This window comes from Mixophyes fleayi, chromosome 9 (genome assembly GCF_038048845.1).
Source record: "Mixophyes fleayi isolate aMixFle1 chromosome 9, aMixFle1.hap1, whole genome shotgun sequence".
Classification (NCBI taxonomy): domain Eukaryota; kingdom Metazoa; phylum Chordata; class Amphibia; order Anura; family Limnodynastidae; genus Mixophyes; species Mixophyes fleayi.
In genome coordinates, this window is record NC_134410.1 from 28,698,572 (window position 1) to 28,710,862 (window position 12,291).

Consider the following 12,291-nt stretch of genomic DNA (forward strand, 5'->3'; position numbering starts at 1 on the left):
TTCTTATGTTGGAAAAACACATTCCTCAATGGATAAGTTGTACAGTCAGATAAGACTGGATGTAAAAGACAACATTCAGAAGATAGGTTTTCTTTCAATCTTTGCATAGTCTGCCATTATAATATCAACTTACTCTTATCCTAACATTGTGCAGTTTAGCGAACTAAAGAAAAAAATTCAACCAAACTTTAAAAAAAATATGCACACTTACACATTATCTCAATTATGCCCCCAGTAAGTGCATTCTGATTTCATCTTAAACTAATGAAAATTTTCTTTACAACTGCGAAAGATGCAAGGTTGCGTTTTCATAAACTGAAGTTGAGTTGTCTGTAATAATGGAGTTTGAAGTAGACATTTTTTGCAACACTATCTTTTTGTTAGTAAATAATCAAAAATAGTGAAGAAAAGTTTGATAGGCATGGAGGACAGACTCAGAATCTTGGTCTACTTTTCCATAGTGAGACACCATATCTGTTAGAACAACGGGTCTGTCCTGAGACTAGGTTGAACCCTTAGTACAACGTGGATGCATGAAATACAGACATCCAAGATCGTGTTTTTATTGTTAGTTTTCAAATTCTATATTATGTTTGGCTTTCATAAACTACCAACATTATTATATTTAATAGAATTTACAATATTGTGGAATAGGTTTACATCACAAAGAAAACTTGTCAGGATGGCCGAGCGGTCTAAGGCGCCAGATTCAAGAGTAATGTCTTCCTCTAAATGGGTTTTCTGGTCTCCGTATGGAGGCGTGGGTTCAAATCCCACTTCTGACAATTTTGTTCTTTTTCTTAAGTTAAAAAAACACATTCCTCAATGGATAAGTTGTACAGTCAGTTAAGACTGGATGTAAAAGACAGCATTCAGAAGATAGGTTTTCTTTCAATCTTTGCATAGTCTGCCATTAAAATATCAACTTGATCTTATCCTAACATTGTGCAGTTTAGCGAACTAAAGAAAATAATTCAACCAAACTTTAAAAAAATATGCACACTTACACATTATCTCAATTATGCCCCCAGTAAGTGCATTCTGATTTCGTTTTAAACGAATGAAAATTTTCTTTACAACTGCGAAAGATGCAAGGTTGCGTTTTCATAAACTGAAGTTGAGTTGTCTGTAAAAATGGAGTTTGAAGTAGACATTTTTTAAAACACTATCTTTTTGTTAGTAAATAATCAAAAATAGTGAAGAAAAGTTTGATAGGCATGGAGGACAGACTCAGAATCTTGGTCTACTTTTCCATAGTGAGACACCATATCTGTTAGAACAACGGGTCTGTCCTGAGACTAGGTTGAACCCTTAGTACAACGTGGATGCATGAAATACAGACATCCAAGATCGTGTTTTTATTGTTAGTTTTCAAATTCTATATAATGTTTGCCTTTCATAAACTGCCATATTATTATATTTAATAGAATTTACAATATTGTGGAATAGGTTTAAAACACAAAAAAAATTCTTGTCAGGATGGCCGAGCGGTCTAAGGCACCAGACTCAAGAGTAATGTCTTCCTCTAAATGGGTTTTCTGGTCTCCGTATGGAGGCGTGGGTTCAAATCCAACTTCTGACAATTTTGTTCTTTTTCTTAAGTCGAAAAACACATTCCTCAATGGATAAGTTGTACAGTCAGTTAAGACTGGATGTAAAAGACAGCATTCAGAAGATAGGTTTTCTTTCAATCTTGGCATAGTCTGCCATTAAATTATCAACTTGATCTTATCCTAACATTGTGCAGTTTAGCGAACTAAAGAAAAAAATTCAACCAAACTTTAAAAAAATATGCACACTTACACATTATCTCAATTATGCCCCCAGTAAGTGCATTCTGATTTCGTTTTAAACGAATGAAAATTTTCTTTACAACTGCGAAAGATGCAAGGTTGCGTTTTCATAAACTGAAGTTGAGTTTTCTGTAAAAATGGAGTTTGAAGTAGACATTTTTTGAAACACTCTTTTTGTTAGTAAATAATCAAAAATAGTGAAGAAAAGTTTGATAGGCATGGAGGACAGACTCAGAATCTTGGTCTACTTTTCCATAGTGAGACACCATATCTGTTAGAACAACGGGTCTGTCCTGAGACTAGGTTGAACCCTTAGTACAACGTGGATGCATGAAATACAGACATCCAAGATCGTGTTTTTATTGTTAGTTTTCAAATTCTATATTATGTTTGGCTTTCATAAACTGCCATATTATTATATTTAATAGAATTTACAATATTGTTGAATAGGTTTATGGCACAACCAAAATTTGTCAGGATGGCCGAGCGGTCTAAGGCGCCAGACTCAAGAGTAATGTCTTCCTCTGAATGGGTTTTCTGGTCTCTGTATGGAGGCGTGGGTTCAAATACCATTTCTGACAATTTTGTTCTTTTTCTTAAGTTAAAAAAACACTTTCCTCAATGGATAAGTTGTATAGTCAGTTAAGACTGGATGTAAAAGAAAGCATTCAGAAGATAGGTTTTCTTTCAATCTTGGCATAGTCTGACATTAAAATATCAACTTAATCTTATGCTAACATTGTGCAGTTTAGCGAACTAAAGAAAATATTTCAACCAAACTTTAAAAAAATATGCACACTTACACATTATCTCAATTATGCCCCCAGTAAGTGCATTCTGATTTCGTCTTAAACGAATGAAAATTTTCTTTACAACTGCGAAAGATGCAAGGTTGCGTTTTCATAAACTGAAGTTGAGTTTTCTGTAAAAATGGAGTTTGAAGTAGACATTTTTTGAAACACTCTTTTTGTTAGTAAATAATCAAAAATAGTGAAGAAAAGTTTGATAGGCATGGAGGACAGACTCAGAATCTTGGTCTACTTTTCCATAGTGAGACACCATATCTGTTAGAACAACGGGTCTGTCCTGAGACTAGGTTGAACCCTTAGTACAACGTGGACGCATGAAATACAGACATCCAAGATCGTGTTTTTATTATTAGTTTTAAAATTCTATATAATGTTTGCCTTTCATAAACTGCCAACATTATTATATTTAATAGAATTTACAATGTTGTGGAATAGGTTTACAGCACAAGAAAAACTTGTCAGGATGGCCGAGCGGTCTAAGGTGCCAGACTCAAGAGTAATGTCTTCCTCTAAATGGGTTTTCTGGTCTCCGTATGGAGGCGTGGGTTCAAATCCAACTTCTGACAATTTTGTTCTTTTTCTTAAGTCGAAAAACACATTCCTCAATGGATAAGTTGTACAGTCAGTTAAGACTGGATGTAAAAGACAGCATTCAGAAGATAAGTTTTATTTCAATCTTTGCATAGTCTGCCATTAAATTATCAACTTGATCTTATCCTAACATTGTGCAGTTTAGCGAACTAAAGAAAAAAATTCAACCAAACTTTAAAAAAATATGCACACTTACACATTATCTCAATTATGCCCCCAGTAAGTGCATTCTGATTTCATCTTAAACTAATGAAAATTTTCTTTACAACTGCGAAAGATGCAAGGTTGCGTTTTCATAAACTGAAGTTGAGTTGTCTGTAAAAATGGAGTTTGAAGTAGACATTTTTTGAAACACTATCTTTTTGTTAGTAAATAATCAAAAATAGTGAAGAAAAGTTTGATAGGCATGGAGGACAGACTCAGAATCTTGGTCTACTTTTCCATAGTGAGACACCATATCTGTTAGAACAACGGGTCTGTCCTGAGACTAGGTTGAACCCTTAGTACAACGTGGATGCATGAAATACAGACATCCAAGATCGTGTTTTTATTGTTCGATTTCAAATTCTATATAATGTTTGCCTTTCATAAACTGCCATATTATTATATTTAATAGAATTTACAATGTTGTGGAATAGGTTTACGACACAACTAAAAATTGTCAGGATGGCCGAGCGGTCTAAGGCGCCAGACTCAAGAGTAATGTCTTCCTCTAAATGGGTTTTCTGGTCTCCGTATGGAGGCGTGGGTTCAAATCCCACTTCCGACAATTTTGTTCTTTTTCTTAAGTTGGAAAAACACATTCCTCAATGGATAAGTTGTAAAGTCAGTTAAGACTGGATGTAAAAGACATCATTCAGAAGATAGGTTTTCTTTCAATCTTGGCATAGTCTGACATTAAAATATCAACTTAATCTTATCCTAACATTGTGCAGTTTAGCGAACTAATGAAAAAAATTCAACCAAACTTTAAAAAAATATGCACACTTACACATTATCTCAATTATGCCCCCAGTAAGTGCATTCTGATTTAGTCTTAAACTAATGAAAATTTTCTTTACAACTGCAAAAGATGCAAGGTTGCGTTTTCATAAACTGAAGTTGAGTTGTCTGTAAAAATGGAGTTTGAAGTAGACATTTTTTAAAACACTATCTTTTTGTTAGTAAATAATCAAAAATAGTGAAGAAAAGTTTGATAGGCATGGAGGACAGACTCAGAATCTTGGTCTACTTTTCCATAGTGAGACACCATATCTGTTAGAACAACGGGTCTATCCTGAGACTAGGTTGAACCCTTAGTACAACGTGGACGCATGAAATACAGACATCCAAGATCGTGTTTTTATTATTAGTTTTCAAATTCTATATAATGTTTGCCTTTCATAAACTGCCATATTATTATATTTAATAGAATTTACAATATTGTTGAATAGGTTTATGGCACAACCAAAATTTGTCAGGATGGCCGAGCGGTCTAAGGCGCCAGACTCAAGAGTAATGTCTTCCTCTGAATGGGTTTTCTGGTCTCTGTATGGAGGCGTGGGTTCAAATACCATTTCTGACAATTTTGTTCTTTTTCTTAAGTTAAAAAAACACTTTCCTCAATGGATAAGTTGTATAGTCAGTTAAGACTGGATGTAAAAGAAAGCATTCAGAAGATAGGTTTTCTTTCAATCTTGGCATAGTCTGACATTAAAATATCACCTTAATCTTATGCTAACATTGTGCAGTTTAGCGAACTAAAGAAAATATTTCAACCAAACTTTAAAAAAATATGCACACTTACACATTATCTCAATTATGCCCCCAGTAAGTGCATTCTGATTTCGTCTTAAACGAATGAAAATTTTCTTTACAACTGCGAAAGATGCAAGGTTGCGTTTTCATAAACTGAAGTTGAGTTTTCTGTAAAAATGGAGTTTGAAGTAGACATTTTTTGAAACACTCTTTTTGTTAGTAAATAATCAAAAATAGTGAAGAAAAGTTTGATAGGCATGGAGGACAGACTCAGAATCTTGGTCTACTTTTCCATAGTGAGACACCATATCTGTTAGAACAACGGGTCTGTCCTGAGACTAGGTTGAACCCTTAGTACAACGTGGACGCATGAAATACAGACATCCAAGATCGTGTTTTTATTATTAGTTTTAAAATTCTATATAATGTTTGCCTTTCATAAACTGCCAACATTATTATATTTAATAGAATTTACAATGTTGTGGAATAGGTTTACAGCACAAGAAAAACTTGTCAGGATGGCCGAGCGGTCTAAGGCGCCAGACTCAAGAGTAATGTCTTCCTCTAAATGGGTTTTCTGGTCTCCGTATGGAGGCGTGGGTTCAAATCCCACTTGTGACAATTTTGTTCTTTTTCTTAAAGTGGAAAAACACATTCCTCAATGGATAAGTTGTACAGTCAGTTAAGACTGGATGTAAAAGACAGCATTCAGAAGATAGGATTTCTTTCAATCTTTGCATAGTCTGCCATTAAAATATCAACTTAATCTTATCCTAACATTGTGCAGTTTAGCGAACTAAAGAAAAAAATTCAACCAAACTTTAAAAAAAATATGCACACTTACACATTATCTCAATTATGCCCCCAGTAAGTGCATTCTGATTTCGTCCTAAACGAATGAAAATTTTCTTTACAACTGCGAAAGATGCAAGGTTGCGTTTTCATAAACTGAAGTTGAGTTGTCTGTAAAAATGGAGTTTGAAGTAGACATTTTTTGAAACACTATCTTTTTGTTAGTAAATAATCAAAAATAGTGAAGAAAAGTTTGATAGGCACGGAGGACAGACTCAGAATATTGGTCTACTTTTCCATAGTGAGACACCATATCTGTTAGAACAACGGGTCTGTCCTGAGACTAGGTTGAACCCTTAGTACAACGTGGATGCATGAAATACAGACATCCAAGATCGTGTTTTTATTGTTAGTTTTCAAATTCTATATAATGTTTGCCTTTCATAAACTGCCATATTATTATATTTAATAGAATTTACAATATTGTGGAATAGGTTTACGGCACAACTAAAAAGTGTCAGGATGGCCGAGCGGTCTAAGGCGCCAGACTCAAGAGTAATGTCTTCCTCAAAATGGGTTTTCTGGTCTCCATATGGAGTCGTGGGTTCAAATCCCACTTCTGACAATTTTGTTCTTTTTCTTAAGTTAAAAAAACACATTCCTCAATGGATAAGTTGTACAGTCAGTTAAGACTGGATGTAAAAGACATCATTCAGAAGATAGGTTTTCTTTCAATCTTTGCATAGTCTGCCATTAAAATATCAACTTAATCTTATCCTAACATTGTGCAGTTTAGCAAACTAAAGAAAAAAATTCAACCAAACTTTAAAAAAATATGCACACTTACACATTATCTCAATTATGCCCCCAGTAAGTGCATTCTGATTTCGTCTTAAACGAATTAAAATTTTCTTTACAACTGCGAAAGATGCAAGGTTGCGTTTTCATAAACTGAAGTTGAGTTGTCTGTAAAAATGGAGTTTAAATTAGATTAAACACTGAAGTTCACTGAAGGGTTAAAAGAGGTTGCAACCTCAATGACAGTTATTCTTACGAACTCCAAGCATTGATTAGGCAAGAACTGGCGACCATCAGTCAGTATGTGGGCCAGAAGTTGATTGACAGCATGCCTGCGAATTGCAGAGGTCTTCAACTTACACTTATCAAATGCTTGTAATTTCACTTCAGTAACCATAGCAACATCTGGAAAAAAAGGTCTAAAAACACTGAAGCAGCAAAGTTTGTGAAAACCAATACTTGTGTCATTCTCAAAACTTTTGGCCATGACTGTATACCTATGAGAACCCACGTCAAATTTTTTTTTTTTTTTTAAGTAGCACTTCATTTGGTATCATAGGCTAAGGGACCTCAGTAGGATCCTCTAATTATTTTAATATTTTAATGGTCAATCAAATCTTTCTACTGAAACAACTTTGAATATAGAGGTGGCTAATTACAGTAGTGAAATAACACTTTTTTAAATCTTTAGAATATTAGCCATATTTTTATCCTAAAACCCAAATTATAACATAACAATATTTTATATTAACTCATGTTTACCAGGTCCCTTAAGATCTGCACCAATTACCAAAATCGTGATTATTGAAATTACAGATATCTTGTTAAATAGATTTGTTTACACTTGTTTCCTAAATAAAAGTATCTACAGAACCTACAATTCCCTGGGAGCCTTTTGTGCTGACTAATAATTACTACATTGGAATCATAATTATATCTTTTAGAAGGTAACAATTTTAACTCCATAATAACCAGGTACTTTTCCCACAGGAAGATGTATGTGTATCACGTATGTTGTAAAAAAGTGAGTGAGGTATGGTCATCTAATTTTTCTTGAGCAGATACTGTGCACAAACAGCTTTAATATTGAACAGAAACCTGTTACTTCATGATAACATCACTGTGAAAGCTCTCTGATCTCCCTAGTATATTATGCACTTGCACAACCAGATGTGTTTCCTTTCTATAAAGCATGTTTGGCTTTTATAAACTGCCAGCATTATTATATTTAATAGAATTTACAATATTGTGGAACAGATAGAACAGGCGCAATTAAGATTTGCAGCTCCTTCCTCCTTTTCAATGTAGTGTCACCACCTATATAAATTATAAAAATAACAAAAAAGAGAGAAAGGGAACACTACTCAAACATGCATAGAAATAAAGACACTGTAGGATGTAACAGTTCAATACAACATTCATAAATGGAATTGATCATAAAAATATGCCTCTGTTTTCTTTCAAATAACAGTATTCGGGGTTATCATTTCCTTGTATCCACCAAAAGCTTGCTGTGTGGAGGGGGAAACTATATACACATACAGCAAGCTTTTGCCATGACTGGCATTTTCTGTGCAGCTACCAGTGTTGTAATTGGCTTGGCAGGAGGACAGAGAGCTGAAGAGAGACACTGGAGACATAAACTAATCAGTGTACATGTCACGGTCCGGAGACTGGATAGGAGCCCAGTGGCGGGGAGGAAGGCTGGCTAGCAGGAGGTGAGATGGTAAGAATGGTCAAACAAGCCGGGTTCGGAACACAGAGAGGCGAAGCGGTCCAAAGGTTGAAGCAGAGGCGAAGTGGAGGGCAAGCCAAGGTCGGTACACGAGTAGTAGATGCTAGTAATCAGGAACAGCAGCTGGAGCTAGATCACAGGCACAGAGCAAAGTAATCAGGCACTGGAGACATGAACTGGTCAGGCTTTTATAGGAAGTCAAGGGGGTGGGGCTAAGGCATGCACAGAATACAGGCAAGGAACTGTCCAGCAGCCAGAATAGCTCAGTCAGTGGAGGAGCAGTCAACAGAGACAGAAGCCCTGGGTTTGAATCCTAACAGTACAACTCTTAAAATAGTCAGCTGATGTCATTCCTTTCCTATACTATTTGATAAAACTAAGTGTACTTCCTCTGCTAATTCTAGTGCCCCCTCCTTCCAGTATGTCCTCTGGATGTCTCAGAAGCTGGCTTGCTAGGATGTGTCTGGTTAATCTGGAGGCATGAATATTTTCTGCAGGTTCCCATTAATTTTCTTCCAGACTATGTTCCCTCCATTTTACCAAGTACTGCAGCCTATTTCTGCTGATTCTGGAGTCCAGGATCTCTTCAACAACAAATTGCTCTTCGCCTTCCACCATGACTGGTAGTGGTGGGGCCAAAATACGGCCAGGGAAGGGGTTTTATTGAAATGGCTTGAGCAGAGAGACATGGAATACCGGATGTATCTTTATAGAGGCGGGAAGTTTTAGCGGAATGCAACTTGACTAATCTTGGATAGGATTTTAAATGGCCCAATAAACTTTTGACCCAATTTTGGTGGGGGTAACCACTGTTTAAGGTTCTTATTGGATAGCCAGACTTTGTCTCCAATAAGAAAATTGGGTCCATCTCTACGGTGTCTGTTGGCAGCTTGCCTGTAATGTTCCTGGGCTTTTCTCAAATTTACAATAAACCTCTTTTGAACCTCTTGTATACTTGTGATTCTATCAGTCACTGTTGGAATTGATGTGGAAACCGGAAGATTTGGAATGAACATTGGATGGAGTCCACAGTTGGCAAAGAAAGGTGTCTGGGAAATTGAACCGTGTTCAGAGTTATTGTAAGAAAATTCAGCAGTTGGTAGAAAATTCATCCAATCATCTTGAAGGTAGCTAATAAAACATCTTAAATATTGTTCAAGTGTCTAAATAGTCCTTTCAGTCTGTCCATTAGACTGTGGGTGAAAAGCCGAGGACAGATTCAGTTTTATTCACAGGGCAGTGCAAAAACTCTTCCAGAGCTTAGAAGTGAACTGAACACCTCGATCCGAGACTATGTCATCAGGGATGCCATGAAGCCTGAATATTTCCTGAATCAAAAGCTCTGCAGTCTGTTCAGCAGTGGGTACTCCTTTAACAGGGTTAAAATGAGCCATCTTAGTTAGCCGGTCCACTACCACAAGAATTGTTGTCATCCCTTTTGAAGGAGGTAGATCAACTATGAAATCCATGGAAATAGAGCTCCAGGGATGAGATTGAATAGGAAGAGGTTGTAGCAAACCTAGTGGTGAGGTGCGAGGAGTCTTGTTTCGGGCACATGTCAGACATGATAAAACATATTTTTTAACATCACTTTTATAATTTGACCACCAAAAGGAACGGGCCAACAATTCTTGAGTTCTGTATACTCCTAAATGTCCAGCGGCTTTGGAATCATGGACTAATTTCAATACTTCAACTCGTACTGACTCAGATACATAAAGGCGATGAAACTGAGTCCAGTAGCCATTATGAAAAGTTAAATTAACATCTGTAGAAGGACGTCTGAGGAAAGGATCAGCGTCATAACATTTCTTCAAAAGAGAGAGTAAATCCGTAGACACAGTTGCCCCTAAGAAGTTGTGCTCAGGTAGAAGAGTCTTTCCAGAATTTTCTTCTAGATGAGGATTGGAGAACATTCTAGAGAGTGCATCTGCTTTGCCATTTCTGGATCCTGGTCGGTAAGAAATTATAAAATTAAAGCGAGAGAAGAATAAAGTCCATCTAACCTGTCTAGGAGACAATTGTTTAGCAGTGTGTAAAAACGATTTCTGTGATCAGTAAGAACTATCACGGGGGGGATAGAACCCTCAAGAAGGTGATTCCATTCTGAAAAAGCACACTTAATGGCCAGTAATTCCTTGTTCCCAATATCATAGTTTTTCTCAGCTGATGTCATCTGGCGAGAAAAATAAGAACAAGGATGCAACAACATCATCTCACCGACACGTTGGGAAAGAATTGCTGCCACTGCAGAATCAGAGGCATCAACTTTGACAATAAAGGGTAATTCAGGATTTGGATGTATCAGGATTGGTGCTGATGTGAAAAGAGTCTTAAGTTCTGTAAAGGCTTCTTGAGCTTCAGGTGACCATTCAAAAGGAACGCCCTTCTTTGTAAGTTGCGTAATAGGAGAAACGATTCCAGAAAAGTTCCTTATGAATTTCCGGTAGAAATTGGCAAAACCAATAAACCATCGTACTTGCTTTTCGTTCTTATGTACAGGCCAGTTAATGACTGCATCATTCTTACTGGGATCCACGCTCAGACCATCAGGGGAAAATATGTATCCTAAGAATTGAATCTTGGCTTGTTCAAATTCACACTTTTCCAATTTGATGTACAATTGGTTCCTCCGAAGTCTTTCGAGTACAGTACAGACATGTGTCCGATGTTCCTCCAGATTATCAGAGAATATTCACCAGGGACCCCCGCAAGGAGGTATGGACTCTGCTGCAGGGACACGCAGGTCGCAGGCCTTCCACAAGTCAACAGCAAGATACAAGAAGGGGGTGTCAGACAGGCCGGGTCGGTAACATTCAGGTAATATAAGTACACAAGGATATCTGGAGGGATGGTGAGGCAAGCCGGGTCAGTGACGTTCAGGTAGCGCGCAAGCCGGGTCAGTAACGTTCAGGTAGCGCAGTACAATGGGAGATCCAAAAGGGGTGGTCAAACGGTCCAGGTCAGAAAGATCACAGGCAAACGAGGAAAAGTCAGGAACAAATGCTGGAACTAGTAACACAGAAACGCTGGAGGCAGGAAGACCTGATGGCACTGGCACTGGTGAGGTAACAGGAAGTGCCTTATAAAGTGTTAGGAGCCAATAGAATGTTTTGTGGGTGGCAGCGCTGTTCCTAGCTGCCGCCGAGACTATGAGTGGCGTCCCGTTGCTGCAGGTGCAGAAGGCCGCGAAGAGTGGCCGGAACTTCCGCGTCTGGTTGCCTGCCAACCAGACGTGCTGGGCATAGACACAGGTGGCCATCCCGGGAAGACAGCGGGGCGGCGCCTGACAATAAGTCTCTTAAGACATCATTGATGAAATGCTGATAGGTTGCAGGGGCATTACATAGGCCAAAAGGCATGACCAAAGACTCAAAATGTCCATATCTTGTCCTGAAGGCGGTCTTTCAGTCATCCCCGGGTCTAATACGAACAAGATTGTATGCCCCGCGCAAATCAAACTTTGTAAAGATCTTTGCCTTCTGTAGCCTCTCTAACAATTCAGGGATTAAGAGGAGTGGATAACGATTCTTGACTGTAATCTTATTGAGTTCCCTATAATCAATACAGGGGCATATGTTAGAATCTTTCTTTTAAATGAAGAATAAGGCTGCTCTAGCAGGAGAAGTAGAATGGCGAATGAAGCCTTTGTTTAAGTTTTCATCCAGAAATTCCCAAAGGAATTTTAACTCTGGTTCGGATAGAGAATAAAGTCGTCCAAAAGGTATGGATGATCCTGGTAACAGCTCAACAGGACAGTCATAAGGGCGATGAGCAGGTAATATATCTGCATTCTTTTTATCAAAGACATCTGAAAATTCACTGTATTGCAGAGACAATTTCAAAATTTTAGAAGGAAGTTCAGTGACCTGCTGGTCAACAGATACCACAGCTCTAGATAGGCAGTTTAGTTTGCAGTGCTCAGAAGGAAAGGATAAAGTGCGAATATCCCAGTTGACAGAAGGATTATGGGTAGACAACCAAGGGATCCCCAATATAATGGGAAATTTAGGTGATGCAATCAAATGGAAGCTTG

At 37.5% G+C, this 12,291-nt stretch overlaps 4 non-coding genes across 4 annotated transcripts; all 4 read left to right on the top strand.

Annotated features, from left to right (window-relative positions):
* Positions 1–676: 676 nt before the first annotated feature.
* On the top strand, positions 677–785 carry TRNAL-CAA (transfer RNA leucine (anticodon CAA)). The gene is made up of 2 exons: positions 677–714; positions 740–785. It is a non-coding gene; the product is annotated as a tRNA-Leu (tRNA).
* Positions 786–3,853: 3,068 nt separating this feature from the next.
* Positions 3,854–3,962, top strand: TRNAL-CAA (transfer RNA leucine (anticodon CAA)). Its single transcript has 2 exons — positions 3,854–3,891; positions 3,917–3,962. It is a non-coding gene; the product is annotated as a tRNA-Leu (tRNA).
* A 1,480-nt stretch (positions 3,963–5,442) lies between these two features.
* On the top strand, positions 5,443–5,551 carry TRNAL-CAA (transfer RNA leucine (anticodon CAA)). The gene is made up of 2 exons: positions 5,443–5,480; positions 5,506–5,551. It is a non-coding gene; the product is annotated as a tRNA-Leu (tRNA).
* A 687-nt stretch (positions 5,552–6,238) lies between these two features.
* TRNAL-CAA (transfer RNA leucine (anticodon CAA)) lies at positions 6,239–6,347 on the top strand. The gene is made up of 2 exons: positions 6,239–6,276; positions 6,302–6,347. It is a non-coding gene; the product is annotated as a tRNA-Leu (tRNA).
* Positions 6,348–12,291: the final 5,944 nt, after the last annotated feature.